Source organism: Ptychodera flava, unplaced genomic scaffold, assembly GCF_041260155.1.
Source record: "Ptychodera flava strain L36383 unplaced genomic scaffold, AS_Pfla_20210202 Scaffold_127__1_contigs__length_168366_pilon, whole genome shotgun sequence".
Classification (NCBI taxonomy): domain Eukaryota; kingdom Metazoa; phylum Hemichordata; class Enteropneusta; family Ptychoderidae; genus Ptychodera; species Ptychodera flava.
This window is the reverse complement of record NW_027248309.1, coordinates 105,005-131,825: the sequence shown is the minus strand read 5'-3', so window position 1 is coordinate 131,825 and position 26,821 is coordinate 105,005. Positions and strand designations below refer to the sequence as shown.

The window sequence follows — 26,821 nt, the reverse complement described above, 5'->3', positions numbered from 1 at the left end:
AATAAAATGAATGAAGCCTACAACACGTGGTATTCCCAGGCGGTCACCCATCCAAGTACTAACCACGCCCAACGTAGCTTAACTTCGGTGATCGGACGAGAACCGGTGTGTTCTACGTGGTATGGTCGTAGGCGATCGTATAAGTTATTTGAGCCCATCTTAAATGAAGCCACCACCGCGTCAAGAAGCGACTCGGACCTCAGACTTGACGAAAGAGTGATGGATTTTTCATATTGTTTTCATTCATTTCTGCCACACTCTTGTTGGACCTTCATATGGCACCTACCTGTACATAATAAATCCAACGCTTTGGATATTATGGGGTTGAATACATGTTGGAAGTATAAAAAATAAAATTGGTATGGTCGTAGAAATGGACCAAATATGACTATTTTGTCGTGCAACTCTGGCAATAGATTTTCTCAAGTAAAATTTGAGCGACACACGCGGACTCCAAACTCAATTTGGAGGCTTATGGATTGAAGTTGGGTGGGATTCAAGTAAAATTTAAATATTTGTAAAATTTAAATATATTTAAGTCAGAAAAAAATAAAATGAATGAAGCCTACAACACGTGGTATTCCCAGGCGGTCACCCATCCAAGTACTAACCACGCCCAACGTAGCTTAACTTCGGTGATCGGACGAGAACCGGTGTGTTCTACGTGGTATGGTCGTAGGCGATCGTATAAGTTATTTGAGCCCATCTTAAATGAAGCCACCACCGCGTCAAGAAGCGACTCGGACCTCAGACTTGACGAAAGAGTGATGGATTTTTCATATTGTTTTCATTCATTTCTGCCACACTCTTGTTGGACCTTCATATGGCACCTACCTGTACATAATAAATCCAACGCTTTGGATATTATGGGGTTGAATACATGTTGGAAGTATAAAAAATAAATTGGTATGGTCGTAGAAATGGACCAAATATGACTATTTTGTCGTGCAACTCTGGCAATAGATTTTCTCAAGTAAAATTTGAGCGACACACGCGGACTCCAAACTCAATTTGGAGGCTTATGGGATTGAAGTTGGGTGGGATTCAAGTAAAATTTAAATATTTGTAAAATTTAAAATATTTAAGTCAGAAAAAATAAATGAATGAAGCCTACAACACTGGTATTCCCAGGCGGTCACCCATCCAAGTACTAACCACGCCCAACGTAGCTTAACTTCGGTGATCGGACGAGAACCGGTGTGTTCTACGTGGTATGGTCGTAGGCGATCGTATAAGTTATTTGAGCCCATCTTAAATGAAGCCACCACCGCGTCAAGAAGCGACTCGGACCTCAGACTTGACGAAAGAGTGATGGATTTTTCATATTGTTTTCATTCATTTCTGCCACACTCTTGTTGGACCTTCATATGGCACCTACCTGTACATAATAAATCCAACGCTTTGGATATTATGGGGTTGAATACATGTTGGAAGTATAAAAAATAAAATTGGTATGGTCGTAGAAATGGACCAAATATGACTATTTTGTCGTGCAACTCTGGCAATAGATTTTCTCAAGTAAAATTTGAGCGACACACGCGGACTCCAAACTCAATTTGGAGGCTTATGGGATTGAAGTTGGGTGGGATTCAAGTAAAATTTAAATATTTGTAAAATTTAAATATATTTAAGTCAGAAAAAAATAAATGAATGAAGCCTACAACACGTGGTATTCCCAGGCGGTCACCCATCCAAGTACTAACCACGCCCAACGTAGCTTAACTTCGGTGATCGGACGAGAACCGGTGTGTTCTACGTGGTATGGTCGTAGGCGATCGTATAAGTTATTTGAGCCCATCTTAAATGAAGCCACCACCGCGTCAAGAAGCGACTCGGACCTCAGACTTGACGAAAGAGTGATGGATTTTTCATATTGTTTTCATTCATTTCTGCCACACTCTTGTTGGACCTTCATATGGCACCTACCTGTACATAATAAATCCAACGCTTTGGATATTATGGGGTTGAATACATGTTGGAAGTATAAAAAATAAATTGGTATGGTCGTAGAAATAGGAGAAAATGGACCAAATATGACTATTTTGTCGTGCAACTCTGGCAATAGATTTTCTCAAGTAAAATTTGAGCGACACACGCGGACTCCAAACTCAATTTGGAGGCTTATGGGATTGAAGTTGGGTGGGATTCAAGTAAAATTTAAATATTTGTAAAATTTAAATATATTTAAGTCAGAAAAAAATAAAATGAATGAAGCCTACAACACGTGGTATTCCCAGGCGGTCACCCATCCAAGTACTAACCACGCCCAACGTAGCTTAACTTCGGTGATCGGACGAGAACCGGTGTGTTCTACGTGGTATGGTCGTAGGCGATCGTATAAGTTATTTGAGCCCATCTTAAATGAAGCCACCACCGCGTCAAGAAGCGACTCGGACCTCAGACTTGACGAAAGAGTGATGGATTTTTCATATTGTTTTCATTCATTTCTGCCACACTCTTGTTGGACCTTCATATGGCACCTACCTGTACATAATAAATCCAACGCTTTGGATATTATGGGGTTGAATACATGTTGGAAGTATAAAAAAAAAATTGGTATGGTCGTAGAAATGGACCAAATATGACTATTTTGTCGTGCAACTCTGGCAATAGATTTTCTCAAGTAAAATTTGAGCGACACACGCGGACTCCAAACTCAATTTGGAGGCTTATGGGATTGAAGTTGGGTGGGATTCAAGTAAAATTTAAATATTTGTAAAATTTAAATATATTTAAGTCAGAAAAAAATAAAATGAATGAAGCCTACAACACGTGGTATTCCAGGCGGTCACCCATCCAAGTACTAACCACGCCCAACGTAGCTTAACTTCGGTGATCGGACGAGAACCGGTGTGTTCTACGTGGTATGGTCGTAGGCGATCGTATAAGTATTTGAGCCCATCTTAAATGAAGCCACCACCGCGTCAAGAAGCGACTCGGACCTCAGACTTGACGAAAGAGTGATGGATTTTTCATATTGTTTTCATTCATTTCTGCCACACTCTTGTTGGACCTTCATATGGCACCTACCTGTACATAATAAATCCAACGCTTTGGATATTATGGGGTTGAATACATGTTGGAAGTATAAAAAATAAAATTGGTATGGTCGTAGAAATGGACCAAATATGACTATTTTGTCGTGCAACTCTGGCAATAGATTTTCTCAAGTAAAATTTGAGCGACACACGCGGACTCCAAACTCAATTTGGAGGCTTATGGGATTGAAGTTGGGTGGGATTCAAGTAAATTTAAATATTTGTAAATTTAAATATATTTAAGTCAGAAAAAAATAAAATGAATGAAGCCTACAACACGTGGTATTCCCAGGCGGTCACCCATCCAAGTACTAACCACGCCCAACGTAGCTTAACTTCGGTGATCGGACGAGAAACGGTGTGTTCTACGTGGTATGGTCGTAGGCGATCGTATAAGTTATTTGAGCCCATCTTAAATGAAGCCACCACCGCGTCAAGAAGCGACTCGGACCTCAGACTTGACGAAAGAGTGATGGATTTTTCATATTGTTTTCATTCATTTCTGCCACACTCTTGTTGGACCTTCATATGGCACCTACCTGTACATAATAAATCCAACGCTTTGGATATTATGGGGTTGAATACATGTTGGAAGTATAAAAATAAAATTGGTATGGTCGTAGAAATGACCAAATATGACTATTTTGTCGTGCAACTCTGGCAATAGATTTTCTCAAGTAAAATTTGAGCGACACACGCGGACTCCAAACTCAATTTGGAGGCTTATGGGATTGAAGTTGGGTGGGATTCAAGTAAAATTTAAATATTTGTAAAATTTAAATATATTTAAGTCAGAAAAAAATAAAATGAATGAAGCCTACAACACGTGGTATTCCCAGGCGGTCACCCATCCAAGTACTAACCACGCCCAACGTAGCTTAACTTCGGTGATCGGACGAGAACCGGTGTGTTCTACGTGGTATGGTCGTAGGCGATCGTATAAGTTATTTGAGCCCATCTTAAATGAAGCCACCACCGCGTCAAGAAGCGACTCGGACCTCAGACTTGACGAAAGAGTGATGGATTTTTCATATTGTTTTCATTCATTTCTGCCACACTCTTGTTGGACCTTCATATGGCACCTACCTGTACATAATAAATCCAACGCTTTGGATATTATGGGGTTGAATACATGTTGGAAGTATAAAAAATAAAATTGGTATGGTCGTAGAAATGGACCAAATATGACTATTTTGTCGTGCAACTCTGGCAATAGATTTTCTCAAGTAAAATTTGAGCGACACACGCGGACTCCAAACTCAATTGGAGGCTTATGGGATTGAAGTTGGGTGGGATTCAAGTAAAATTTAAATATTTGTAAAATTTAAATATATTTAAGTCAGAAAAAAATAAAATGAATGAAGCCTACAACACGTGGTATTCCCAGGCGGTCACCCATCCAAGTACTAACCACGCCCAACGTAGCTTAACTTCGGTGATCGGACGAGAACCGGTGTGTTCTACGTGGTATGGTCGTAGGCGATCGTATAAGTTATTTGAGCCCATCTTAAATGAAGCCACCACCGCGTCAAGAAGCGACTCGGACCTCAGACTTGACGAAAGAGTGATGGATTTTTCATATTGTTTTCATTCATTTCTGCCACACTCTTGTTGGACCTTCATATGGCACCTACCTGTACATAATAAATCCAACGCTTTGGATATTATGGGGTTGAATACATGTTGGAAGTATAAAAAATAAAATTGGTATGGTCGTAGAAATGGACCAAATATGACTATTTTGTCGTGCAACTCTGGCAATAGATTTTCTCAAGTAAAATTTGAGCGACACACGCGGACTCAAAACTCAATTTGGAGGCTTATGGGATTGAAGTTGGGTGGGATTCAAGTAAAATTTAAATATTTGTAAAATTTAAATATATTTAAGTCAGAAAAAAATAAAATGAATGAAGCCTACAACACGTGGTATTCCCAGGCGGTCACCCATCCAAGTACTAACCACGCCCAACGTAGCTTAACTTCGGTGATCGGACGAGAACCGGTGTGTTCTACGTGGTATGGTCGTAGGCGATCGTATAAGTTATTTGAGCCCATCTTAAATGAAGCCACCACCGCGTCAAGAAGCGACTCGGACCTCAGACTTGACGAAAGAGTGATGGATTTTTCATATTGTTTTCATTCATTTCTGCCACACTCTTGTTGGACCTTCATATGGCACCTACCTGTACATAATAAATCCAACGCTTTGGATATTATGGGTTGAATACATGTTGGAAGTATAAAAATAAAATTGGTATGGTCGTAGAAATGGACCAAATATGACTATTTTGTCGTGCAACTCTGGCAATAGATTTTCTCAAGTAAAATTTGAGCGACACACGCGGACTCCAAACTCAATTTGGAGGCTTATGGGATTGAAGTTGGGTGGGATTCAAGTAAAATTTAAATATTTGTAAAATTTAAATATATTTAAGTCAGAAAAAAATAAAATGAATGAAGCCTACAACACGTGGTATTCCCAGGCGGTCACCCACGCCCAACGTAGCTTAACTTCGGTGATCGGACGAGAACCGGTGTGTTCTACGTGGTATGGTCGTAGGCGATCGTATAAGTTATTTGAGCCCATCTTAAATGAAGCCACCACCGCGTCAAGAAGCGACTCGGACCTCAGACTTGACGAAAGAGTGATGGATTTTCATATTGTTTTCATTCATTTCTGCCACACTCTTGTTGGACCTTCATATGGCACCTACCTGTACATAATAAATCCAACGCTTTGGATATTATGGGTTGAATACATGTTGGAAGTATAAAAAATAAAATTGGTATGGTCGTAGAAATGGACCAAATATGACTATTTTGTCGTGCAACTCTGGCAATAGATTTTCTCAAGTAAAATTTGAGCGACACACGCGGACTCCAAACTCAATTTGGAGGCTTATGGGATTGAAGTTGGGTGGGATTCAAGTAAAATTTAAATATTTGTAAAATTTAAATATATTTAAGTCAGAAAAAAATAAAATGAATGAAGCCTACAACACGTGGTATTCCCAGGCGGTCACCCATCCAAGTACTAACCACGCCCAACGTAGCTTAACTTCGGTGATCGGACGAGAACCGGTGTGTTCTACGTGGTATGGTCGTAGGCGATCGTATAAGTTATTTGAGCCCATCTTAAATGAAGCCACCACCGCGTCAAGAAGCGACTCGGACCTCAGACTTGACGAAAGAGTGATGGATTTTTCATATTGTTTTCATTCATTCTGCCACACTCTTGTTGGACCTTCATATGGCACCTACCTGTACATAATAAATCCAACGCTTTGGATATTATGGGGTTGAATACATGTTGGAAGTATAAAAAATATAAAATTGGTATGGTCGTAGAAATGGACCAAATATGACTATTTTGTCGTGCAACTCTGGCAATAGATTTTCTCAAGTAAAATTTGAGCGACACACGCGGACTCCAAACTCAATTTGGAGGCTTATGGGATTGAAGTTGGGTGGGATTCAAGTAAAATTTAAATATTTGTAAAATTTAAATATATTTAAGTCAGAAAAAATAAAATGAATGAAGCCTACAACACGTGGTATTCCCAGGCGGTCACCCATCCAAGTACTAACCACGCCCAACGTAGCTTAACTTCGGTGATCGGACGAGAACCGGTGTGTTCTACGTGGTATGGTCGTAGGCGATCGTATAAGTTATTTGAGCCCATCTTAAATGAAGCCACCACCGCGTCAAGAAGCGACTCGGACCTCAGACTTGACGAAAGAGTGATGGATTTTTCATATTGTTTTCATTCATTTCTGCCACACTCTTGTTGGACCTTCATATGGCACCTACCTGTACATAATAAATCCAACGCTTTGGATATTATGGGGTTGAATACATGTTGGAAGTATAAAAAATAAAATTGGTATGGTCGTAGAAATGGACCAAATATGACTATTTTGTCGTGCAACTCTGGCAATAGATTTTCTCAAGTAAAATTTGAGCGACACACGCGGACTCCAAACTCAATTTGGAGGCTTATGGGATTGAAGTTGGGTGGGATTCAAGTAAAATTTAAATATTTGTAAAATTTAAATATATTTAAGTCAGAAAAAAATAAAATGAATGAAGCCTACAACACGTGGTATTCCCAGGCGGTCACCCATCCAAGTACTAACCACGCCCAACGTAGCTTAACTTCGGTGATCGGACGAGAACCGGTGTGTTCTACGTGGTATGGTCGTAGGCGATCGTATAAGTTATTTGAGCCCATCTTAAATGAAGCCACCACCGCGTCAAGAAGCGACTCGGACCTCAGACTTGACGAAAGAGTGATGGATTTTTCATATTGTTTCATTCATTTCTGCCACACTCTTGTTGGACCTTCATATGGCACCTACCTGTACATAATAAATCCAACGCTTTGGATATTATGGGTTGAATACATGTTGGAAGTATAAAAAATAAAATTGGTATGGTCGTAGAAATGGACCAAATATGACTATTTTGTCGTGCAACTCTGGCAATAGATTTTCTCAAGTAAAATTTGAGCGACACACGCGGACTCCAAACTCAATTTGGAGGCTTATGGGATTGAAGTTGGGTGGGATTCAAGTAAAATTTAAATATTTGTAAAATTTAAATATATTTAAGTCAGAAAAAAATAAAATGAATGAAGCCTACAACACGTGGTATTCCCAGGCGGTCACCCATCCAAGTACTAACCACGCCCAACGTAGCTTAACTTCGGTGATCGGACGAGAACCGGTGTGTTCTACGTGGTATGGTCGTAGGCGATCGTATAAGTTATTTGAGCCCATCTTAAATGAAGCCACCACCGCGTCAAGAAGCGACTCGGACCTCAGACTTGACGAAAGAGTGATGGATTTTTCATATTGTTTTCATTCATTTCTGCCACACTCTTGTTGGACCTTCATATGGCACCTACCTGTACATAATAAATCCAACGCTTTGGATATTATGGGGTTGAATACATGTTGGAAGTATAAAAAATAAAATTGGTATGGTCGTAGAAATGGACCAAATATGACTATTTTGTCGTGCAACTCTGGCAATAGATTTTCTCAAGTAAAATTTGAGCGACACACGCGGACTCCAAACTCAATTTGGAGGCTTATGGGATTGAAGTTGGGTGGGATTCAAGTAAAATTTAAATATTTGTAAAATTTAAATATATTTAAGTCAGAAAAAAATAAAATGAATGAAGCCTACAACACGTGGTATTCCCAGGCGGTCACCCATCCAAGTACTAACCACGCCCAACGTAGCTTAACTTCGGTGATCGGACGAGAACCGGTGTGTTCTACGTGGTATGGTCGTAGGCGATCGTATAAGTTATTTGAGCCCATCTTAAATGAAGCCACCACCGCGTCAAGAAGCGACTCGGACCTCAGACTTGACGAAAGAGTGATGGATTTTTCATATTGTTTTCATTCATTTCTGCCACACTCTTGTTGGACCTTCATATGGCACCTACCTGTACATAATAAATCCAACGCTTTGGATATTATGGGGTTGAATACATGTTGGAAGTATAAAAAATAAAATTGGTATGGTCGTAGAAATGGACCAAATATGACTATTTTGTCGTGCAACTCTGGCAATAGATTTTCTCAAGTAAAATTTGAGCGACACACGCGGACTCCAAACTCAATTTGGAGGCTTATGGGATTGAAGTTGGGTGGGATTCAAGTAAAATTTAAATATTTGTAAAATTTAAATATATTTAAGTCAGAAAAAAATAAAATGAATGAAGCCTACAACACGTGGTATTCCCAGGCGGTCACCCATCCAAGTACTAACCACGCCCAACGTAGCTTAACTTCGGTGATCGGACGAGAACCGGTGTGTTCTACGTGGTATGGTCGTAGGCGATCGTATAAGTTATTTGAGCCCATCTTAAATGAAGCCACCACCGCGTCAAGAAGCGACTCGGACCTCAGACTTGACGAAAGAGTGATGGATTTTTCATATTGTTTTCATTCATTTCTGCCACACTCTTGTTGGACCTTCATATGGCACCTACCTGTACATAATAAATCCAACGCTTTGGATATTATGGGGTTGAATACATGTTGGAAGTATAAAAAATAAAATTGGTATGGTCGTAGAAATGGACCAAATATGACTATTTTGTCGTGCAACTCTGGCAATAGATTTTCTCAAGTAAAATTTGAGCGACACACGCGGACTCCAAACTCAATTTGGAGGCTTATGGGATTGAAGTTGGGTGGGATTCAAGTAAAATTTAAATATTTGTAAAATTTAAATATATTTAAGTCAGAAAAAAATAAAATGAATGAAGCCTACAACACGTGGTATTCCCAGGCGGTCACCCATCCAAGTACTAACCACGCCCAACGTAGCTTAACTTCGGTGATCGGACGAGAACCGGTGTGTTCTACGTGGTATGGTCGTAGGCGATCGTATAAGTTATTTGAGCCCATCTTAAATGAAGCCACCACCGCGTCAAGAAGCGACTCGGACCTCAGACTTGACGAAAGAGTGATGGATTTTTCATATTGTTTTCATTCATTTCTGCCACACTCTTGTTGGACCTTCATATGGCACCTACCTGTACATAATAAATCCAACGCTTTGGATATTATGGGGTTGAATACATGTTGGAAGTATAAAAAATAAAATTGGTATGGTCGTAGAAATGGACCAAATATGACTATTTTGTCGTGCAACTCTGGCAATAGATTTTCTCAAGTAAAATTGAGCGACACACGCGGACTCCAAACTCAATTTGGAGGCTTATGGGATTGAAGTTGGGTGGGATTCAAGTAAAATTTAAATATTTGTAAAATTTAAATATATTTAAGTCAGAAAAAAATAAAATGAATGAAGCCTACAACACGTGGTATTCCCAGGCGGTCACCCATCCAAGTACTAACCACGCCCAACGTAGCTTAACTTCGGTGATCGGACGAGAACCGGTGTGTTCTACGTGGTATGGTCGTAGGCGATCGTATAAGTTATTTGAGCCCATCTTAAATGAAGCCACCACCGCGTCAAGAAGCGACTCGGACCTCAGACTTGACGAAAGAGTGATGGATTTTTCATATTGTTTTCATTCATTTCTGCCACACTCTTGTTGGACCTTCATATGGCACCTACCTGTACATAATAAATCCAACGCTTTGGATATTATGGGGTTGAATACATGTTGGAAGTATAAAAAATAAAATTGGTATGGTCGTAGAAATGGACCAAATATGACTATTTTGTCGTGCAACTCTGGCAATAGATTTTCTCAAGTAAAATTTGAGCGACACACGCGGACTCCAAACTCAATTTGGAGGCTTATGGGATTGAAGTTGGGTGGGATTCAAGTAAAATTTAAATATTTGTAAAATTTAAATATATTTAAGTCAGAAAAAAATAAAATGAATGAAGCCTACAACACGTGGTATTCCCAGGCGGTCACCCATCCAAGTACTAACCACGCCCAACGTAGCTTAACTCGGTGATCGGACGAGAACCGGTGTGTTCTACGTGGTATGGTCGTAGGCGATCGTATAAGTTATTTGAGCCCATCTTAAATGAAGCCACCACCGCGTCAAGAAGCGACTCGGACCTCAGACTTGACGAAAGAGTGATGGATTTTTCATATTGTTTTCATTCATTTCTGCCACACTCTTGTTGGACCTTCATATGGCACCTACCTGTACATAATAAATCCAACGCTTTGGATATTATGGGGTTGAATACATGTTGGAAGTATAAAAAATAAAATTGGTATGGTCGTAGAAATGGACCAAATATGACTATTTTGTCGTGCAACTCTGGCAATAGATTTTCTCAAGTAAAATTTGAGCGACACACGCGGACTCCAAACTCAATTTGGAGGCTTATGGGATTGAAGTTGGTGGGATTCAAGTAAATTTAAATATTTGTAAAATTTAAATATATTTAAGTCAGAAAAAAATAAAATGAATGAAGCCTACAACACGTGGTATTCCCAGGCGGTCACCCATCCAAGTACTAACCACGCCCAACGTAGCTTAACTTCGGTGATCGGACGAGAACCGGTGTGTTCTACGTGGTATGGTCGTAGGCGATCGTATAAGTTATTTGAGCCCATCTTAAATGAAGCCACCACCGCGTCAAGAAGCGACTCGGACCTCAGACTTGACGAAAGAGTGATGGATTTTCATATTGTTTTCATTCATTTCTGCCACACTCTTGTTGGACCTTCATATGGCACCTACCTGTACATAATAAATCCAACGCTTTGGATATTATGGGTTGAATACATGTTGGAAGTATAAAAAATAAAATTGGTATGGTCGTAGAAATGGACCAAATATGACTATTTTGTCGTGCAACTCTGGCAATAGATTTTCTCAAGTAAAATTTGAGCGACACACGCGGACTCCAAACTCAATTGAGGCTTATGGGATTGAAGTTGGGTGGGATTCAAGTAAAATTTAAATATTTGTAAAATTTAAATATATTTAAGTCAGAAAAAAATAAAATGAATGAAGCCTACAACACGTGGTATTCCCAGGCGGTCACCCATCCAAGTACTAACCACGCCCAACGTAGCTTAACTTCGGTGATCGGACGAGAACCGGTGTGTTCTACGTGGTATGGTCGTAGGCGATCGTATAAGTTATTTGAGCCCATCTTAAATGAAGCCACCACCGCGTCAAGAAGCGACTCGGACCTCAGACTTGACGAAAGAGTGATGGATTTTTATATTGTTTTCATTCATTTCTGCCACACTCTTGTTGGACCTTCATATGGCACCTACCTGTACATAATAAATCCAACGCTTTGGATATTATGGGGTTGAATACATTTGGAAGTATAAAAAATAAAATTGGTATGGTCGTAGAAATGGACCAAATATGACTATTTTGTCGTGCAACTCTGGCAATAGATTTTCTCAAGTAAAATTTGAGCGACACACGCGGACTCCAAACTCAATTTGGAGGCTTATGGGATTGAAGTTGGGTGGGATTCAAGTAAAATTTAAATATTTGTAAAATTTAAATATATTTAAGTCAGAAAAAAATAAAATGAATGAAGCCTACAACACGTGGTATTCCCAGGCGGTCACCCATCCAAGTACTAACCACGCCCAACGTAGCTTAACTTCGGTGATCGGACGAGAACCGGTGTGTTCTACGTGGTATGGTCGTAGGCGATCGTATAAGTTATTTGAGCCCATCTTAAATGAAGCCACCACCGCGTCAAGAAGCGACTCGGACCTCAGACTTGACGAAAGAGTGATGGATTTTTCATATTGTTTTCATTCATTTCTGCCACACTCTTGTTGGACCTTCATATGGCACCTACCTGTACAAATAAATCCAACGCTTTGGATATTATGGGGTTGAATACATGTTGGAAGTATAAAAAATAAAATTGGTATGGTCGTAGAAATGGACCAAATATGACTATTTTGTCGTGCAACTCTGGCAATAGATTTTCTCAAGTAAAATTTGAGCGACACACGCGGACTCCAAACTCAATTTGGAGGCTTATGGGATTGAAGTTGGGTGGGATTCAAGTAAAATTTAAATATTTGTAAAATTTAAATATATTTAAGTCAGAAAAAAATAAAATGAATGAAGCCTACAACACGTGGTATTCCCAGGCGGTCACCCATCCAAGTACTAACCACGCCCAACGTAGCTTAACTTCGGTGATCGGACGAGAACCGGTGTGTTCTACGTGGTATGGTCGTAGGCGATCGTATAAGTTATTTGAGCCCATCTTAAATGAAGCCACCACCGCGTCAAGAAGCGACTCGGACCTCAGACTTGACGAAAGAGTGATGGATTTTTCATATTGTTTTCATTCATTTCTGCCACACTCTGTTGGACCTTCATATGGCACCTACCTGTACATAATAAATCCAACGCTTTGGATATTATGGGGTTGAATACATGTTGGAAGTATAAAAAATAAAATTGGTATGGTCGTAGAAATGGACCAAATATGACTATTTTGTCGTGCAACTCTGGCAATAGATTTTCTCAAGTAAAATTTGAGCGACACACGCGGACTCCAAACTCAATTTGGAGGCTTATGGGATTGAAGTTGGGTGGGATTCAAGTAAAATTTAAATATTTGTAAAATTTAAATATATTTAAGTCAGAAAAAAATAAAATGAATGAAGCCTACAACACGTGGTATTCCCAGGCGGTCACCCATCCAAGTACTAACCACGCCCAACGTAGCTTAACTTCGGTGATCGGACGAGAACCGGTGTGTTCTACGTGGTATGGTCGTAGGCGATCGTATAAGTTATTTGAGCCCATCTTAAATGAAGCCACCACCGCGTCAAGAAGCGACTCGGACCTCAGACTTGACGAAAGAGTGATGGATTTTTCATATTGTTTTCATTCATTTCTGCCACACTCTTGTTGGACCTTCATATGGCACCTACCTGTACATAATAAATCCAACGCTTTGGATATTATGGGGTTGAATACATGTTGGAAGTATAAAAAATAAAATTGGTATGGTCGTAGAAATGGACCAAATATGACTATTTTGTCGTGCAACTCTGGCAATAGATTTTCTCAAGTAAAATTTGAGCGACACACGCGGACTCCAAACTCAATTTGGAGGCTTATGGGATTGAAGTTGGGTGGGATTCAAGTAAAATTTAAATATTTGTAAAATTTAAATATATTTAAGTCAGAAAAAAATAAAATGAATGAAGCCTACAACACGTGGTATTCCCAGGCGGTCACCCATCCAAGTACTAACCACGCCCAACGTAGCTTAACTTCGGTGATCGGACGAGAACCGGTGTGTTCTTACGTGGTATGGTCGTAGGCGATCGTATAAGTTATTTGAGCCCATCTTAAATGAAGCCACCACCGCGTCAAGAAGCGACTCGGACCTCAGACTTGACGAAAGAGTGATGGATTTTTCATATTGTTTTCATTCATTTCTGCCACACTCTTGTTGGACCTTCATATGGCACCTACCTGTACATAATAAATCCAACGCTTTGGATATTATGGGGTTGAATACATGTTGGAAGTATAAAAAATAAAATTGGTATGGTCGTAGAAATGGACCAAATATGACTATTTTGTCGTGCAACTCTGGCAATAGATTTTCTCAAGTAAAATTTGAGCGACACACGCGGACTCCAACTCAATTTGGAGGCTTATGGATTGAAGTTGGGTGGGATTCAAGTAAAATTTAAATATTTGTAAAATTTAAATATATTTAAGTCAGAAAAAAATAAAATGAATGAAGCCTACAACACGTGGTATTCCCAGGCGGTCACCCATCCAAGTACTAACCACGCCCAACGTAGCTTAACTTCGGTGATCGGACGAGAACCGGTGTGTTCTACGTGGTATGGTCGTAGGCGATCGTATAAGTTATTTGAGCCCATCTTAAATGAAGCCACCACCGCGTCAAGAAGCGACTCGGACCTCAGACTTGACGAAAGAGTGATGGATTTTTCATATTGTTTTCATTCATTTCTGCCACACTCTTGTTGGACCTTCATATGGCACCTACCTGTACATAATAAATCCAACGCTTTGGATATTATGGGGTTGAATACATGTTGGAAGTATAAAAAATAAAATTGGTATGGTCGTAGAAATGGACCAAATATGACTATTTTGTCGTGCAACTCTGGCAATAGATTTTCTCAAGTAAAATTTGAGCGACACACGCGGACTCCAAACTCAATTTGGAGGCTTATGGGATTGAAGTTGGGTGGGATTCAAGTAAAATTTAAATATTTGTAAAATTTAAATATATTTAAGTCAGAAAAAAATAAAATGAATGAAGCCTACAACACGTGGTATTCCCAGGCGGTCACCCATCCAAGTACTAACCACGCCCAACGTAGCTTAACTTCGGTGATCGGACGAGAACCGGTGTGTTCTACGTGGTATGGTCGTAGGCGATCGTATAAGTTATTTGAGCCCATCTTTAAATGAAGCCACCACCGCGTCAAGAAGCGACTCGGACCTCAGACTTGACGAAAGAGTGATGGATTTTTCATATTGTTTTCATTCATTTCTGCCACACTCTTGTTGGACCTTCATATGGCACCTACCTGTACATAATAAATCCAACGCTTTGGATATTATGGGGTTGAATACATGTTGGAAGTATAAAAAATAAAATTGGTATGGTCGTAGAAATGGACCAAATATGACTATTTTGTCGTGCAACTCTGGCAATAGATTTTCTCAAGTAAAATTTGAGCGACACACGCGGACTCCAAACTCAATTTGGAGGCTTATGGGATTGAAGTTGGGTGGGATTCAAGTAAAATTTAAATATTTGTAAAATTTAAATATATTTAAGTCAGAAAAAAATAAAATGAATGAAGCCTACAACACGTGGTATTCCCAGGCGGTCACCCATCCAAGTACTAACCACGCCCAACGTAGCTTAACTTCGGTGATCGGACGAGAACCGGTGTGTTCTACGTGGTATGGTCGTAGGCGATCGTATAAGTTATTTGAGCCCATCTTAAATGAAGCCACCACCGCGTCAAGAAGCGACTCGGACCTCAGACTTGACGAAAGAGTGATGGATTTTTCATATTGTTTTCATTCATTTCTGCCACACTCTTGTTGGACCTTCATATGGCACCTACCTGTACATAATAAATCCAACGCTTTGGATATTATGGGGTTGAATACATGTTGGAAGTATAAAAAATAAAATTGGTATGGTCGTAGAAATGGACCAAATATGACTATTTTGTCGTGCAACTCTGGCAATAGATTTTCTCAAGTAAAATTTGAGCGACACACGCGGACTCAAAACTCAATTTGGAGGCTTATGGGATTGAAGTTGGGTGGGATTCAAGTAAAATTTAAATATTTGTAAAATTTAAATATATTTAAGTCAGAAAAAAATAAAATGAATGAAGCCTACAACACGTGGTATTCCCAGGCGGTCACCCATCCAAGTACTAACCACGCCCAACGTAGCTTAACTTCGGTGATCGGACGAGAACCGGTGTGTTCTACGTGGTATGGTCGTAGGCGATCGTATAAGTTATTTGAGCCCATCTTAAATGAAGCCACCACCGCGTCAAGAAGCGACTCGGACCTCAGACTTGACGAAAGAGTGATGGATTTTTCATATTGTTTTCATTCATTTCTGCCACACTCTTGTTGGACCTTCATATGGCACCTACCTGTACATAATAAATCCAACGCTTTGGATATTATGGGGTTGAATACATGTTGGAAGTATAAAAAATAAAATTGGTATGGTCGTAGAAATGGACCAAATATGACTATTTGTCGTGCAACTCTGGCAATAGATTTTCTCAAGTAAAATTTGAGCGACACACGCGGACTCCAAACTCAATTTGGAGGCTTATGGGATTGAAGTTGGGTGGGATTCAAGTAAAATTTAAATATTTGTAAAATTTAAATATATTTAAGTCAGAAAAAAATAAAATGAATGAAGCCTACAACACGTGGTATTCCCAGGCGGTCACCCATCCAAGTACTAACCACGCCCAACGTAGCTTAACTTCGGTGATCGGACGAGAACCGGTGTGTTCTACGTGGTATGGTCGTAGGCGATCGTATAAGTTATTTGAGCCCATCTTAAATGAAGCCACCACCGCGTCAAGAAGCGACTCGGACCTCAGACTTGACGAAAGAGTGATGGATTTTTCATATTGTTTTCATTCATTTCTGCCACACTCTTGTTGGACCTTCATATGGCACCTACCTGTACATAATAAATCCAACGCTTTGGATATTATGGGGTTGAATACATGTTGGAAGTATAAAAAATAAAATTGGTATGGTCGTAGAAATGGACCAAATATGACTATTTTGTCGTGCAACTCTGGCAATAGATTTTCTCAAGTAAAATTTGAGCGACACACGCGGACTCCAAACTCAATTTGGAGGCTTATGGGATTGAAGTTGGGTGGGATTCAAGTAAAATTTAAATATTTGTAAAATTTAAATATATTTAAGTCAGAAAAAAAATAAAATGAATGAAGCCTACAACACGTGGTATTCCCAGGCGGTCACCCATCCAAGTACTAACCACGCCCAACGTAGCTTAACTTCGGTGATCGGACGAGACCGGTGTGTTCTACGTGGTATGGTCGTAGGCGATCGTATAAGTTATTTGAGCCCATCTTAAATGAAGCCACCACCGCGTCAAGAAGCGACTCGGACCTCAGACTTGACGAAAGAGTGATGGATTTTTCATATTGTTTTCATTCATTTCTGCCACACTCTTGTTGGACCTTCATATGGCACCTACCTGTACATAATAAATCCAACGCTTTGGATATTATGGGGTTGAATACATGTTGGAAGTATAAAAAATAAAATTGGTATGGTCGTAGAAATGGACCAAATATGACTATTTTGTCGTGCAACTCTGGCAATAGATTTTCTCAAGTAAAATTTGAGCGACACACGCGGACTCCAAACTCAATTTGGAGGCTTATGGGATTGAAGTTGGGTGGGATTCAAGTAAAATTTAAATATTTGTAAAATTTAAATATATTTAAGTCAGAAAAAAATAAAATGAATGAAGCCTACAACACGTGGTATTCCCAGGCGGTCACCCATCCAAGTACTAAACCACGCCCAACGTAGCTTAACTTCGGTGAATCGGACGAGAACCGGTGTGTTCTACGTGGTATGGTCGTAGGCGTATCGTATAAGTTTTTGAGTAAAGTGGAGTCGTAGGCGATCGTATAAGTTATTTGAGCCCATCTTAAATGAAGCCACCACCGCGTCAAGAAGCGACTCGGACCTCAGACTTGACGAAAGAGTGATGGATTTTTCATATTGTTTTCATTCATTTCTGCCACACTCTTGTTGGACCTTCATATGGCACCTACCTGTACATAATAAATCCAACGCTTTGGATATTATGGGGTTGAATACATGTTGGAAGTATAAAAAATAAAATTGGTATGGTCGTAGAAATGGACCAAATATGACTATTTTGTCGTGCAACTCTGGCAATAGATTTTCTCAAGTAAAATTTGAGCGACACACGCGGACTCCAAACTCAATTTGGAGGCTTATGGGATTGAAGTTGGGTGGGATTCAAGTAAAATTTTAAATATTTGTAAAATTTAAATATATTTAAGTCAGAAAAAATAAAATGAATGAAGCCTACAACACGTGGTATTCCCAGGCGGTCACCCATCCAAGTACTAACCACGCCCAACGTAGCTTAACTTCGGTGATCGGACGAGAACCGGTGTGTTCTACGTGGTATGGTCGTAGGCGATCGTATAAGTTATTTGAGCCCATCTTAAATGAAGCCACCACCGCGTCAAGAAGCGACTCGGACCTCAGACTTGACGAAAGAGTGATGGATTTTTCATATTGTTTTCATTCATTTCTGCCACACCTTGTTGGACCTTCATATGGCACCTACCTGTACATAATAAATCCAACGCTTTGGATATTATGGGGTTGAATACATGTTGGAAGTATAAAAAATAAAATGGTATGGTCGTAGAAATGGACCAAATATGACTATTTTGTCGTGCAACTCTGGCAATAGATTTTCTCAAGTAAAATTTGAGCGACACACGCGGACTCCAAACTCAATTTGGAGGCTTATGGGATTGAAGTTGGGTGGGATTCAAGTAAAATTTAAATATTGTAAAATTTAAATATATTTAAGTCAGAAAAAAATAAAATGAATGAAGCCTACAACACGTGGTATTCCCAGGCGGTCACCCATCCAAGTACTAACCACGCCCAACGTAGCTTAACTTCGGTGATCGGACGAGAACCGGTGTGTTCTACGTGGTATGGTCGTAGGCGATCGTATAAGTTATTTGAGCCCATCTTAAATGAAGCCACCACCGCGTCAAGAAGCGACTCGGACCTCAGACTTGACGAAAGAGTGATGGATTTTTCATATTGTTTTCATTCATTTCTGCCACACTCTTGTTGGACCTTCATATGGCACCTACCTGTACATAATAAATCCAACGCTTTGGATATTATGGGGTTGAATACATGTTGGAAGTATAAAAAATAAAATTGGTATGGTCGTAGAAATGGACCAAATATGACTATTTTGTCGTGCAACTCTGGCAATAGATTTTCTCAAGTAAAATTTGAGCGACACACGCGGACTCCAAACTCAATTTGGAGGCTTATGGGATTGAAGTTGGGTGGGATTCAAGTAAAATTTAAATATTTGTAAAATTTAAATATATTTAAGTCAGAAAAAAATAAAATGAATGAAGCCTACAACACGTGGTATTCCCAGGCGGTCACCCATCCAAGTACTAACCACGCCCAACGTAGCTTAACTTCGGTGATCGGACGAGAACCGGTGTGTTCTACGTGGTATGGTCGTAGGCGATCGTATAAGTTATTTGAGCCCATCTTAAATGAAGCCACCACCGCGTCAAGAAGCGACTCGGACCTCAGACTTGACGAAAGAGTGATGGATTTTTCATATTGTTTTCATTCATTTCTGCCACACTCTTGTTGGACCTTCATATGGCACCTACCTGTACATAATAAATCCAACGCTTTGGATATTATGGGGTTGAATACATGTTGGAAGTATAAAAAATAAAATTGGTATGGTCGTAGAAATGGACCAAATATGACTATTTTGTCGTGCAACTCTGGCAATAGATTTTCTCAAGTAAAATTGAGCGACACACGCGGACTCCAAACTCAATTTGGAGGCTTATGGGATTGAAGTTGGGTGGGATTCAAGTAAAATTTAAATATTTGTAAAATTTAAATATATTTAAGTCAGAAAAAAATAAAATGAATGAAGCCTACAACACGTGGTATTCCCAGGCGGTCACCCATCCAAGTACTAACCACGCCCAACGTAGCTTAACTTCGGTGATCGGACGAGAACCGGTGTGTTCTACGTGGTATGGTCGTAGGCGATCGTATAAGTTATTTGAGCCCATCTTAAATGAAGCCACCACCGCGTCAAGAAGCGACTCGGACCTCAGACTTGACGAAAGAGTGATGGATTTTTCATATTGTTTTCATTCATTTCTGCCACACTCTTGTTGGACCTTCATATGGCACCTACCTGTACATAATAAATCAACGCTTTGGATATTATGGGGTTGAATACATGTTGGAAGTATAAAAAATAAAATTGGTATGGTCGTAGAAATGGACCAAATATGACTATTTTGTCGTGCAACTCTGGCAATAGATTTTCTCAAGTAAAATTTGAGCGACACACGCGGACTCCAAACTCAATTGGAGGCTTATGGGATTGAAGTTGGGTGGGATTCAAGTAAAATTTAAATATTTGTAAAATTTAAATATATTTAAGTCAGAAAAAAATAAAATGAATGAAGCCTACAACACGTGGTATTCCCAGGCGGTCACCCATCCAAGTACTAACCACGCCCAACGTAGCTTAACTTCGGTGATCGGACGAGAACCGGTGTGTTCTACGTGGTATGGTCGTAGGCGATCGTATAAGTTATTTGAGGCCCATCTTAAATGAAGCCACCACCGCGTCAAGAAGCGACTCGGACCTCAGACTTGACGAAAGAGTGATGGATTTTTCATATTGTTTTCATTCATTTCTGCCACACTCTTGTTGGACCTTCATATGGCACCTACCTGTACATAATAAATCCAACGCTTTGGATATTATGGGGTTGAATACATGTTGGAAGTATAAAAAATAAAATTGGTATGGTCGTAGAAATGGACCAAATATGACTATTTTGTCGTGCAACTCTGGCAATAGATTTTCTCAAGTAAAATTTGAGCGACACACGCGGGGACTCCAAACTCAATTTGGAGGCTTATGGGATTGAAGTTGGGTGGGATTCAAGTAAAATTTAAATATTTGTAAAATTTAAATATATTTAAGTCAGAAAAAATAAAATGAATGAAGCCTACAACACGTGGTATTCCCAGGCGGTCACCCATCCAAGTACTAACCACGCCCAACGTAGCTTAACTTCGGTGATCGGACGAGAACCGGTGTGTTCTACGTGGTATGGTCGTAGGCGATCGTATAAGTTATTTGAGCCCATCTTAAATGAAGCCACCACCGCGTCAAGAAGCGACTCGGACCTCAGACTTGACGAAAGAGTGATGGATTTTTCATATTGTTTTCATTCATTTCTGCCACACTCTTGTTGGACCTTCATATGGCACCTACCTGTACATAATAAATCCAACGCTTTGGATATTATGGGGTTGAATACATGTTGGAAGTATAAAAAATAAAATTGGTATGGTCGTAGAATGGACCAAATATGACTATTTTGTCGTGCAACTCTGGCAATAGATTTTCTCAAGTAAAATTTGAGCGACACACGCGGACTCCAAACTCAATTTGGAGGCTTATGGGATTGAAGTTGGGTGGGATTCAAGTAAAATTTAAATATTGTAAAATTTAAATATATTTAAGTCAGAAAAAAATAAAATGAATGAAGCCTACAACACGTGGTATTCCAGGCGGTCACCCATCCAAGTACTAACCACGCCCAACGTAGCTTAACTTCGGTGATCGGACGAGAACCGGTGTGTTCTACGTGGTATGGTCGTAGGCGATCGTATAAGTTATTTGAGCCCATCTTAAATGAAGCCACCACCGCGTCAAGAAGCGACTCGGACCTCAGACTTGACGAAAGAGTGATGGATTTTTCATATTGTTTTCATTCATTTCTGCCACACTCTTGTTGGACCTTCATATGGCACCTACCTGTACATAATAAATCCAACGCTTTGGATATTATGGGGTTGAATACATGTTGGAAGTATAAAAAATAAAATTGGTATGGTCGTAGAAATGGACCAAATATGACTATTTTGTCGTGCAACTCTGGCAATAGATTTTCTCAAGTAAAATTTGAGCGACACACGCGGACTCCAAACTCAATTTGGAGGCTTATGGGATTGAAGTTGGGTGGGATTCAAGTAAAATTTAAATATTTGTAAAATTTAAATATATTTAAGTCAGAAAAAAATAAAATGAATGAAGCCTACAACACGTGGTATTCCCAGGCGGTCACCCATCCAAGTACTAACCACGCCCAACGTAGCTTAACTTCGGTGATCGGACGAGAACCGGTGTGTTCTACGTGGTATGGTCGTAGGCGATCGTATAAGTTATTTGAGCCCATCTTAAATGAAGCCACCACCGCGTCAAGAAGCGACTCGGACCTCAGACTTGACGAAAGAGTGATGGATTTTTCATATTGTTTTCATTCATTTCTGCCACACTCTTGTTGGACCTTCATATGGCACCTACCTGTACATAATAAATCCAACGCTTTGGATATTATGGGGTTGAATACATGTTGGAAGTATAAAAAATAAAATTGGTATGGTCGTAGAAATGGACCAAATATGACTATTTTGTCGTGCAACTCTGGCAATAGATTTTCTCAAGTAAAATTTGAGCGACACACGCGGACTCCAAACTCAATTTGGAGGCTTATGGGATTGAAGTTGGGTGGGATTCAAGTAAAAATTTAAATATTTGTAAAATTTAAATATATTTAAGTCAGAAAAAAATAAAATGAATGAAGCCTACAACACGTGGTATTCCCAGGCGGTCACCCATCCAAGTACTAACCACGCCCAACGTAGCTTAACTTCGGTGATCGGACGAGAACCGGTGTGTTCTACGTGGTATGGTCGTAGGCGATCGTATAAGTTATTTGAGCCCATCTTAAATGAAGCCACCACCGCGTCAAGAAGCGACTCGGACCTCAGACTTGACGAAAGAGTGATGGATTTTTCATATTGTTTTCATTCATTTCTGCCACACTCTTGTTGGACCTTCATATGGCACCTACCTGTACATAATAAATCCAACGCTTTGGATATTATGGGGTTGAATACATGTTGGAAGTATAAAAAATAAAATTGGTATGGTCGTAGAAATGGACCAAATATGACTATTTTGTCGTGCAACTCTGGCAATAGATTTTCTCAAGTAAAATTTGAGCGACACACGCGGACTCCAAACTCAATTTGGAGGCTTATGGGATTGAAGTTGGGTGGGATTCAAGTAAAATTTAAATATTTGTAAAATTTAAATATATTTAAGTCAGAAAAAAATAAAATGAATGAAGCCTACAACACGTGGTATTCCCAGGCGGTCACCCATCCAAGTACTAACCACGCCCAACGTAGCTTAACTTCGGTGATCGGACGAGAACCGGTGTGTTCTACGTGGTATGGTCGTAGGCGATCGTATAAGTTATTTGAGCCCATCTTAAATGAAGCCACCACCGCGTCAAGAAGCGACTCGGACCTCAGACTTGACGAAAGAGTGATGGATTTTTATATTGTTTTCATTCATTTCTGCCACACTCTTGTTGGACCTTCATATGGCACCTACCTGTACATAATAAATCCAACGCTTTGGATATTATGGGGTTGAATAATGTTGGAAGTATAAAAATAAAATTGGTATGGTCGTAGAAATGGACCAATATGACTATTTTGTCGTGCAACTCTGGCAATAGATTTTCTCAAGTAAAATTTGAGCGACACACGCGGACTCCAAACTCAATTTGGAGGCTTATGGGATTGAAGTGGGTGGGATTCAAGTAAAATTTAAATATTTGTAAAATTTAAATATATTTAAGTCAGAAAAAAATAAAATGAATGAAGCCTACAACACGTGGTATTCCCAGGCGGTCACCCATCCAAGTACTAACCACGCCCAACGTAGCTTAACTTCGGTGATCGGACGAGAACCGGTGTGTTCTACGTGGTATGGTCGTAGGCGATCGTATAAGTTATTTGAGCCCATCTTAAATGAAGCCACCACCGCGTCAAGAAGCGACTCGGACCTCAGACTTGACGAAAGAGTGATGGATTTTTCATATTGTTTTCATTCATTTCTGCCACACTCTTGTTGGACCTTCATATGGCACCTACCTGTACATAATAAATCCAACGCTTTGGATATTATGGGGTTGAATACATGTTGGAAGTATAAAAAATAAAATTGGTATGGTCGTAGAAATGGACCAAAATATGACTATTTTGTCGTGCAACTCTGGCAATAGATTTTCTCAAGTAAAATTTGAGCGACACACGCGGACTCCAAACTCAATTTGGAGGCTTATGGGATTGAAGTTGGGTGGGATTCAAGTAAAATTTAAATATTTGTAAAATTTAAATATATTTAAGTCAGAAAAAAATAAAATGAATGAAGCCTACAACACGTGGTATTCCAGGCGGTCACCCATCCAAGTACTAACCACGCCCAACGTAGCTTAACTTCGGTGATCGGACGAGAACCGGTGTGTTCTACGTGGTATGGTCGTAGGCGATCGTATAAGTTATTTGACGAGTTCGAGTGTATTGTCTTGCAAGAGCGCCCTCTGTCATCGTGGGTAACGACTGTTGAAAAGCCTTGAAAACCCTTGAATTTTGCATATTTCTGTTCAGAATGTTAAAATGCCGCTGTGATCAACAATCGGTGTAACCTACTGATGCTCGCAGCTCGATGCAGCAGTCTATACTGCTATAGTTCAAGTCCTGGTGAAGATAATCATATTTGTTATGTTTGTTCAGGATGTACTATAAATTGTTACTACCAATGAAATAAGAATTTTAGTACTGCATTCAAGCACTGTCCCTGCACCCACAAAGTATCTTTAGTTCCTCTTTGTATATGTTTTATTCACTGTCTCTCTGGCTGTCTGTCTGTCTGTCTCCGTTCTCTTGTTAATTCATTAGTACTGAGCGATCATGATATCCGTACCGTCGGCGCTAGTGTATGTTTTGCATGAAGATAGCATGCAAGACTACTGACTGCCTCCATTGATAGTGTAGCTATTCAGTGTTTGCACAGCTCATTCAGTTTGAACACTCTGTAACCCTTGAAATACCAGTGTGATTACATTTTGGTAGGTTGAGTGTCAACAAAGTTTATTCCTATCTGGAGAAGAATTCATTTTTCACTTGTTTGAATTTAAATTGTATATAAATTGTGTACGACCATGATCAAAGAGCTGTAAAAAGAACCCCAGGGGCGACACTGAAACCAGAAGAGAATTGTAAAATCTGAGCGTCCAAAAATCTGTCCCTGAAGCGCATCGGATCCTAAGTCAAAACCTAGATTGAACATCACTGTACCAATTTGGCACGGCTCTGTCGAGCGTTTTTAAGGTGTGTTGCTGTGCTTCCAAAGTGGACTAGTGTTGAGCCAGTGTCGCCAGCTCAAGCGTGATACGGTATGGGCGGATTGCTGCTGAAATCAATCGATCATTCTTTTCTGTCTCATCAGCATGAGCGCTTTGTACAAGGGATGGTCATACTCTTGAAGAGATTGTCGTATGGAATTCATTGTGAATAACCACTTCATCAAGTATATCATTGTGAGATGTAGATTTTTACTGTTTAATTCAAATATTTAGTGTGTTTTTGTCATTTCATTTTGTGCAATTCAATGTTGGTCTCTGACAAGTTTAAATGCATTGTCTCTCTGTGTGCTTTTCATTAGCCCCAATTCGACAGATTTTCTCACAGTTCGTTGGCTTGAATCTACTTCGCTACATCGGAAAGAGGCGTACTACTATAATACTGTGATATTTTTCCATGTGTCAATTTTCTTTCAAGTGAACCCCAGGTACTAGCTTCATTTTATTTTTCTCGATTATATTGATAAAGAGGCAGCGGACACTTCTTTTGTGTGGTTTACCAACAGCGAACAGTTTATTTGACTAAAACAGTACATCTCGGATACTCCTTTTGTGTAAAAGAATACAGATAACTGGAATGTATAACTGATTAGGAGACTTGTCTGGTAAACTGTCCAATAGCAAAAGTAAGTAACATAGTTCAAATAATAGGCACGCGACAAAAATAATATCAATTTAGCATATGAGTATGAGGTCAAATTTACTAATGTAACAAGATGGTCTTGGAAATTTTCCCGGTTTTCAATTGTTTGCATCCGGCAATGTATGAATGGATAGGGCAAATTTACTGTAATTGCACCGAATGGGAGGGGGTTATTGGATCCATTATGCGAAGCAAAGGAGTGATACAAAATTTATCCATGATGCGGCAAAATATCCAACAACATATTTCACTCTTTGGAAATAAGTGGGTAATTATTCTATCCTTTTTATACGATTAATGTATCACATAAGCTTGCATTCTACTGTAAACATTTAAGTTATAAAAATATTCAAGATTTAAAAAGTGCTTCTCGGTTCAGAAATATTGAAAAATATCACAAACTCAATTTTTATCCCAGAAAGTAAATAATATACACTGAGATATTTTGCTAGTACTTAATGTTTATAATTTATTTACTAGGCTTCTTACGTATGTCTTTTATAATCTTGAGCAACTGTGATTAAAATTTCATGGAGAAAAGATAATTCAAATAGTTTCCTCAAAAGACGAGCTTGACTCATGCTTGTAAGCGCTATAATTTGATGAAAAACCTAGCCACGTGACTTGCCCCAGTATTTTTTCGGCCATTCGCTCGGTGGACAATCTGCAAGACAGCCAATGGTACAACAGTTGCAAGGTCCAGGGCAGACGTAGCGCCCCCTTTTATACACTGCATTGGGTTTGCCATTTGACGGAGCTAATCCATTGTTCAGCTGAAGAACAGCTTCGTAGCAAAGCAGGAGGCATTCTTCATCACAGCAACCGCATGGCTGGGAGCAAGCATTCTGGCCGGCGTCAGCTGAGTCGAATAAACTGTTGGCCATGAACCAAGGCTTCTTGGCGCCATTGTCGCCATCTGTAGCTCTCACTACGTGAAAAGAAATTACGGCGAGGAGGCCGATAGCTGAGAAAAGCAACTTGTTGGCCATTTTTCCTGAAACGGTAACAAAATAAAAACAAAGTTA

General features: G+C 39.7%; 44 non-coding genes and 1 pseudogene across 44 annotated transcripts; all 45 read right to left on the bottom strand.

Annotated features, from left to right (window-relative positions):
- Positions 1 to 14: 14 nt before the first annotated feature.
- Positions 15 to 133, bottom strand: LOC139126801 (5S ribosomal RNA). Its single transcript, XR_011550791.1, has one exon. It is a non-coding gene; the product is annotated as a 5S ribosomal RNA (ribosomal RNA).
- A 429-nt stretch (positions 134 to 562) lies between these two features.
- Positions 563 to 681, bottom strand: LOC139126800 (5S ribosomal RNA). Its single transcript, XR_011550790.1, has one exon. It is a non-coding gene; the product is annotated as a 5S ribosomal RNA (ribosomal RNA).
- Positions 682 to 1,107: 426 nt separating this feature from the next.
- LOC139126760 (5S ribosomal RNA) lies at positions 1,108 to 1,225 on the bottom strand. The gene has a single exon (XR_011550754.1). It is a non-coding gene; the product is annotated as a 5S ribosomal RNA (ribosomal RNA).
- Positions 1,226 to 1,654: 429 nt separating this feature from the next.
- Positions 1,655 to 1,773, bottom strand: LOC139126798 (5S ribosomal RNA). Its single transcript, XR_011550789.1, has one exon. It is a non-coding gene; the product is annotated as a 5S ribosomal RNA (ribosomal RNA).
- Positions 1,774 to 2,212: 439 nt separating this feature from the next.
- LOC139126797 (5S ribosomal RNA) lies at positions 2,213 to 2,331 on the bottom strand. The gene has a single exon (XR_011550788.1). It is a non-coding gene; the product is annotated as a 5S ribosomal RNA (ribosomal RNA).
- Positions 2,332 to 2,760: 429 nt separating this feature from the next.
- Positions 2,761 to 2,878, bottom strand: LOC139126757 (5S ribosomal RNA). The gene has a single exon (XR_011550751.1). It is a non-coding gene; the product is annotated as a 5S ribosomal RNA (ribosomal RNA).
- Positions 2,879 to 3,305: 427 nt separating this feature from the next.
- Positions 3,306 to 3,424, bottom strand: LOC139126750 (5S ribosomal RNA). The gene has a single exon (XR_011550745.1). It is a non-coding gene; the product is annotated as a 5S ribosomal RNA (ribosomal RNA).
- Positions 3,425 to 3,852: 428 nt separating this feature from the next.
- LOC139126796 (5S ribosomal RNA) lies at positions 3,853 to 3,971 on the bottom strand. Its single transcript, XR_011550787.1, has one exon. It is a non-coding gene; the product is annotated as a 5S ribosomal RNA (ribosomal RNA).
- Positions 3,972 to 4,400: 429 nt separating this feature from the next.
- Positions 4,401 to 4,519, bottom strand: LOC139126795 (5S ribosomal RNA). Its single transcript, XR_011550786.1, has one exon. It is a non-coding gene; the product is annotated as a 5S ribosomal RNA (ribosomal RNA).
- A 430-nt stretch (positions 4,520 to 4,949) lies between these two features.
- LOC139126794 (5S ribosomal RNA) lies at positions 4,950 to 5,068 on the bottom strand. Its single transcript, XR_011550785.1, has one exon. It is a non-coding gene; the product is annotated as a 5S ribosomal RNA (ribosomal RNA).
- A 428-nt stretch (positions 5,069 to 5,496) lies between these two features.
- Positions 5,497 to 5,600, bottom strand: LOC139126772 (5S ribosomal RNA; annotated as a pseudogene).
- A 428-nt stretch (positions 5,601 to 6,028) lies between these two features.
- Positions 6,029 to 6,147, bottom strand: LOC139126793 (5S ribosomal RNA). The gene has a single exon (XR_011550784.1). It is a non-coding gene; the product is annotated as a 5S ribosomal RNA (ribosomal RNA).
- Positions 6,148 to 6,577: 430 nt separating this feature from the next.
- On the bottom strand, positions 6,578 to 6,696 carry LOC139126792 (5S ribosomal RNA). The gene has a single exon (XR_011550783.1). It is a non-coding gene; the product is annotated as a 5S ribosomal RNA (ribosomal RNA).
- Positions 6,697 to 7,126: 430 nt separating this feature from the next.
- On the bottom strand, positions 7,127 to 7,245 carry LOC139126791 (5S ribosomal RNA). Its single transcript, XR_011550782.1, has one exon. It is a non-coding gene; the product is annotated as a 5S ribosomal RNA (ribosomal RNA).
- A 428-nt stretch (positions 7,246 to 7,673) lies between these two features.
- Positions 7,674 to 7,792, bottom strand: LOC139126789 (5S ribosomal RNA). Its single transcript, XR_011550780.1, has one exon. It is a non-coding gene; the product is annotated as a 5S ribosomal RNA (ribosomal RNA).
- A 430-nt stretch (positions 7,793 to 8,222) lies between these two features.
- On the bottom strand, positions 8,223 to 8,341 carry LOC139126788 (5S ribosomal RNA). The gene has a single exon (XR_011550779.1). It is a non-coding gene; the product is annotated as a 5S ribosomal RNA (ribosomal RNA).
- Positions 8,342 to 8,771: 430 nt separating this feature from the next.
- LOC139126787 (5S ribosomal RNA) lies at positions 8,772 to 8,890 on the bottom strand. The gene has a single exon (XR_011550778.1). It is a non-coding gene; the product is annotated as a 5S ribosomal RNA (ribosomal RNA).
- Positions 8,891 to 9,320: 430 nt separating this feature from the next.
- Positions 9,321 to 9,439, bottom strand: LOC139126786 (5S ribosomal RNA). Its single transcript, XR_011550777.1, has one exon. It is a non-coding gene; the product is annotated as a 5S ribosomal RNA (ribosomal RNA).
- A 429-nt stretch (positions 9,440 to 9,868) lies between these two features.
- LOC139126785 (5S ribosomal RNA) lies at positions 9,869 to 9,987 on the bottom strand. Its single transcript, XR_011550776.1, has one exon. It is a non-coding gene; the product is annotated as a 5S ribosomal RNA (ribosomal RNA).
- Positions 9,988 to 10,417: 430 nt separating this feature from the next.
- On the bottom strand, positions 10,418 to 10,535 carry LOC139126759 (5S ribosomal RNA). Its single transcript, XR_011550753.1, has one exon. It is a non-coding gene; the product is annotated as a 5S ribosomal RNA (ribosomal RNA).
- Positions 10,536 to 10,963: 428 nt separating this feature from the next.
- LOC139126784 (5S ribosomal RNA) lies at positions 10,964 to 11,082 on the bottom strand. The gene has a single exon (XR_011550775.1). It is a non-coding gene; the product is annotated as a 5S ribosomal RNA (ribosomal RNA).
- A 426-nt stretch (positions 11,083 to 11,508) lies between these two features.
- Positions 11,509 to 11,627, bottom strand: LOC139126782 (5S ribosomal RNA). The gene has a single exon (XR_011550774.1). It is a non-coding gene; the product is annotated as a 5S ribosomal RNA (ribosomal RNA).
- Positions 11,628 to 12,055: 428 nt separating this feature from the next.
- LOC139126781 (5S ribosomal RNA) lies at positions 12,056 to 12,174 on the bottom strand. The gene has a single exon (XR_011550773.1). It is a non-coding gene; the product is annotated as a 5S ribosomal RNA (ribosomal RNA).
- Positions 12,175 to 12,603: 429 nt separating this feature from the next.
- On the bottom strand, positions 12,604 to 12,722 carry LOC139126780 (5S ribosomal RNA). The gene has a single exon (XR_011550772.1). It is a non-coding gene; the product is annotated as a 5S ribosomal RNA (ribosomal RNA).
- A 429-nt stretch (positions 12,723 to 13,151) lies between these two features.
- Positions 13,152 to 13,270, bottom strand: LOC139126779 (5S ribosomal RNA). Its single transcript, XR_011550771.1, has one exon. It is a non-coding gene; the product is annotated as a 5S ribosomal RNA (ribosomal RNA).
- Positions 13,271 to 13,700: 430 nt separating this feature from the next.
- LOC139126749 (5S ribosomal RNA) lies at positions 13,701 to 13,820 on the bottom strand. The gene has a single exon (XR_011550743.1). It is a non-coding gene; the product is annotated as a 5S ribosomal RNA (ribosomal RNA).
- A 428-nt stretch (positions 13,821 to 14,248) lies between these two features.
- LOC139126777 (5S ribosomal RNA) lies at positions 14,249 to 14,367 on the bottom strand. Its single transcript, XR_011550769.1, has one exon. It is a non-coding gene; the product is annotated as a 5S ribosomal RNA (ribosomal RNA).
- Positions 14,368 to 14,797: 430 nt separating this feature from the next.
- Positions 14,798 to 14,916, bottom strand: LOC139126776 (5S ribosomal RNA). The gene has a single exon (XR_011550768.1). It is a non-coding gene; the product is annotated as a 5S ribosomal RNA (ribosomal RNA).
- Positions 14,917 to 15,347: 431 nt separating this feature from the next.
- Positions 15,348 to 15,466, bottom strand: LOC139126775 (5S ribosomal RNA). The gene has a single exon (XR_011550767.1). It is a non-coding gene; the product is annotated as a 5S ribosomal RNA (ribosomal RNA).
- A 430-nt stretch (positions 15,467 to 15,896) lies between these two features.
- LOC139126774 (5S ribosomal RNA) lies at positions 15,897 to 16,015 on the bottom strand. Its single transcript, XR_011550766.1, has one exon. It is a non-coding gene; the product is annotated as a 5S ribosomal RNA (ribosomal RNA).
- A 429-nt stretch (positions 16,016 to 16,444) lies between these two features.
- On the bottom strand, positions 16,445 to 16,563 carry LOC139126773 (5S ribosomal RNA). The gene has a single exon (XR_011550765.1). It is a non-coding gene; the product is annotated as a 5S ribosomal RNA (ribosomal RNA).
- A 431-nt stretch (positions 16,564 to 16,994) lies between these two features.
- On the bottom strand, positions 16,995 to 17,112 carry LOC139126761 (5S ribosomal RNA). Its single transcript, XR_011550756.1, has one exon. It is a non-coding gene; the product is annotated as a 5S ribosomal RNA (ribosomal RNA).
- A 430-nt stretch (positions 17,113 to 17,542) lies between these two features.
- On the bottom strand, positions 17,543 to 17,663 carry LOC139126768 (5S ribosomal RNA). Its single transcript, XR_011550762.1, has one exon. It is a non-coding gene; the product is annotated as a 5S ribosomal RNA (ribosomal RNA).
- Positions 17,664 to 18,131: 468 nt separating this feature from the next.
- On the bottom strand, positions 18,132 to 18,250 carry LOC139126766 (5S ribosomal RNA). The gene has a single exon (XR_011550761.1). It is a non-coding gene; the product is annotated as a 5S ribosomal RNA (ribosomal RNA).
- Positions 18,251 to 18,677: 427 nt separating this feature from the next.
- LOC139126754 (5S ribosomal RNA) lies at positions 18,678 to 18,796 on the bottom strand. The gene has a single exon (XR_011550749.1). It is a non-coding gene; the product is annotated as a 5S ribosomal RNA (ribosomal RNA).
- Positions 18,797 to 19,226: 430 nt separating this feature from the next.
- Positions 19,227 to 19,345, bottom strand: LOC139126742 (5S ribosomal RNA). Its single transcript, XR_011550737.1, has one exon. It is a non-coding gene; the product is annotated as a 5S ribosomal RNA (ribosomal RNA).
- Positions 19,346 to 19,774: 429 nt separating this feature from the next.
- Positions 19,775 to 19,893, bottom strand: LOC139126731 (5S ribosomal RNA). The gene has a single exon (XR_011550724.1). It is a non-coding gene; the product is annotated as a 5S ribosomal RNA (ribosomal RNA).
- A 428-nt stretch (positions 19,894 to 20,321) lies between these two features.
- Positions 20,322 to 20,440, bottom strand: LOC139126719 (5S ribosomal RNA). Its single transcript, XR_011550712.1, has one exon. It is a non-coding gene; the product is annotated as a 5S ribosomal RNA (ribosomal RNA).
- A 432-nt stretch (positions 20,441 to 20,872) lies between these two features.
- LOC139126813 (5S ribosomal RNA) lies at positions 20,873 to 20,991 on the bottom strand. Its single transcript, XR_011550803.1, has one exon. It is a non-coding gene; the product is annotated as a 5S ribosomal RNA (ribosomal RNA).
- Positions 20,992 to 21,419: 428 nt separating this feature from the next.
- Positions 21,420 to 21,537, bottom strand: LOC139126755 (5S ribosomal RNA). The gene has a single exon (XR_011550750.1). It is a non-coding gene; the product is annotated as a 5S ribosomal RNA (ribosomal RNA).
- Positions 21,538 to 21,967: 430 nt separating this feature from the next.
- Positions 21,968 to 22,086, bottom strand: LOC139126802 (5S ribosomal RNA). The gene has a single exon (XR_011550792.1). It is a non-coding gene; the product is annotated as a 5S ribosomal RNA (ribosomal RNA).
- Positions 22,087 to 22,517: 431 nt separating this feature from the next.
- LOC139126790 (5S ribosomal RNA) lies at positions 22,518 to 22,636 on the bottom strand. The gene has a single exon (XR_011550781.1). It is a non-coding gene; the product is annotated as a 5S ribosomal RNA (ribosomal RNA).
- Positions 22,637 to 23,066: 430 nt separating this feature from the next.
- On the bottom strand, positions 23,067 to 23,185 carry LOC139126778 (5S ribosomal RNA). Its single transcript, XR_011550770.1, has one exon. It is a non-coding gene; the product is annotated as a 5S ribosomal RNA (ribosomal RNA).
- A 425-nt stretch (positions 23,186 to 23,610) lies between these two features.
- On the bottom strand, positions 23,611 to 23,729 carry LOC139126712 (5S ribosomal RNA). Its single transcript, XR_011550706.1, has one exon. It is a non-coding gene; the product is annotated as a 5S ribosomal RNA (ribosomal RNA).
- A 431-nt stretch (positions 23,730 to 24,160) lies between these two features.
- On the bottom strand, positions 24,161 to 24,278 carry LOC139126753 (5S ribosomal RNA). The gene has a single exon (XR_011550748.1). It is a non-coding gene; the product is annotated as a 5S ribosomal RNA (ribosomal RNA).
- Between the last annotated feature and the right edge of the window lie 2,543 nt (positions 24,279 to 26,821).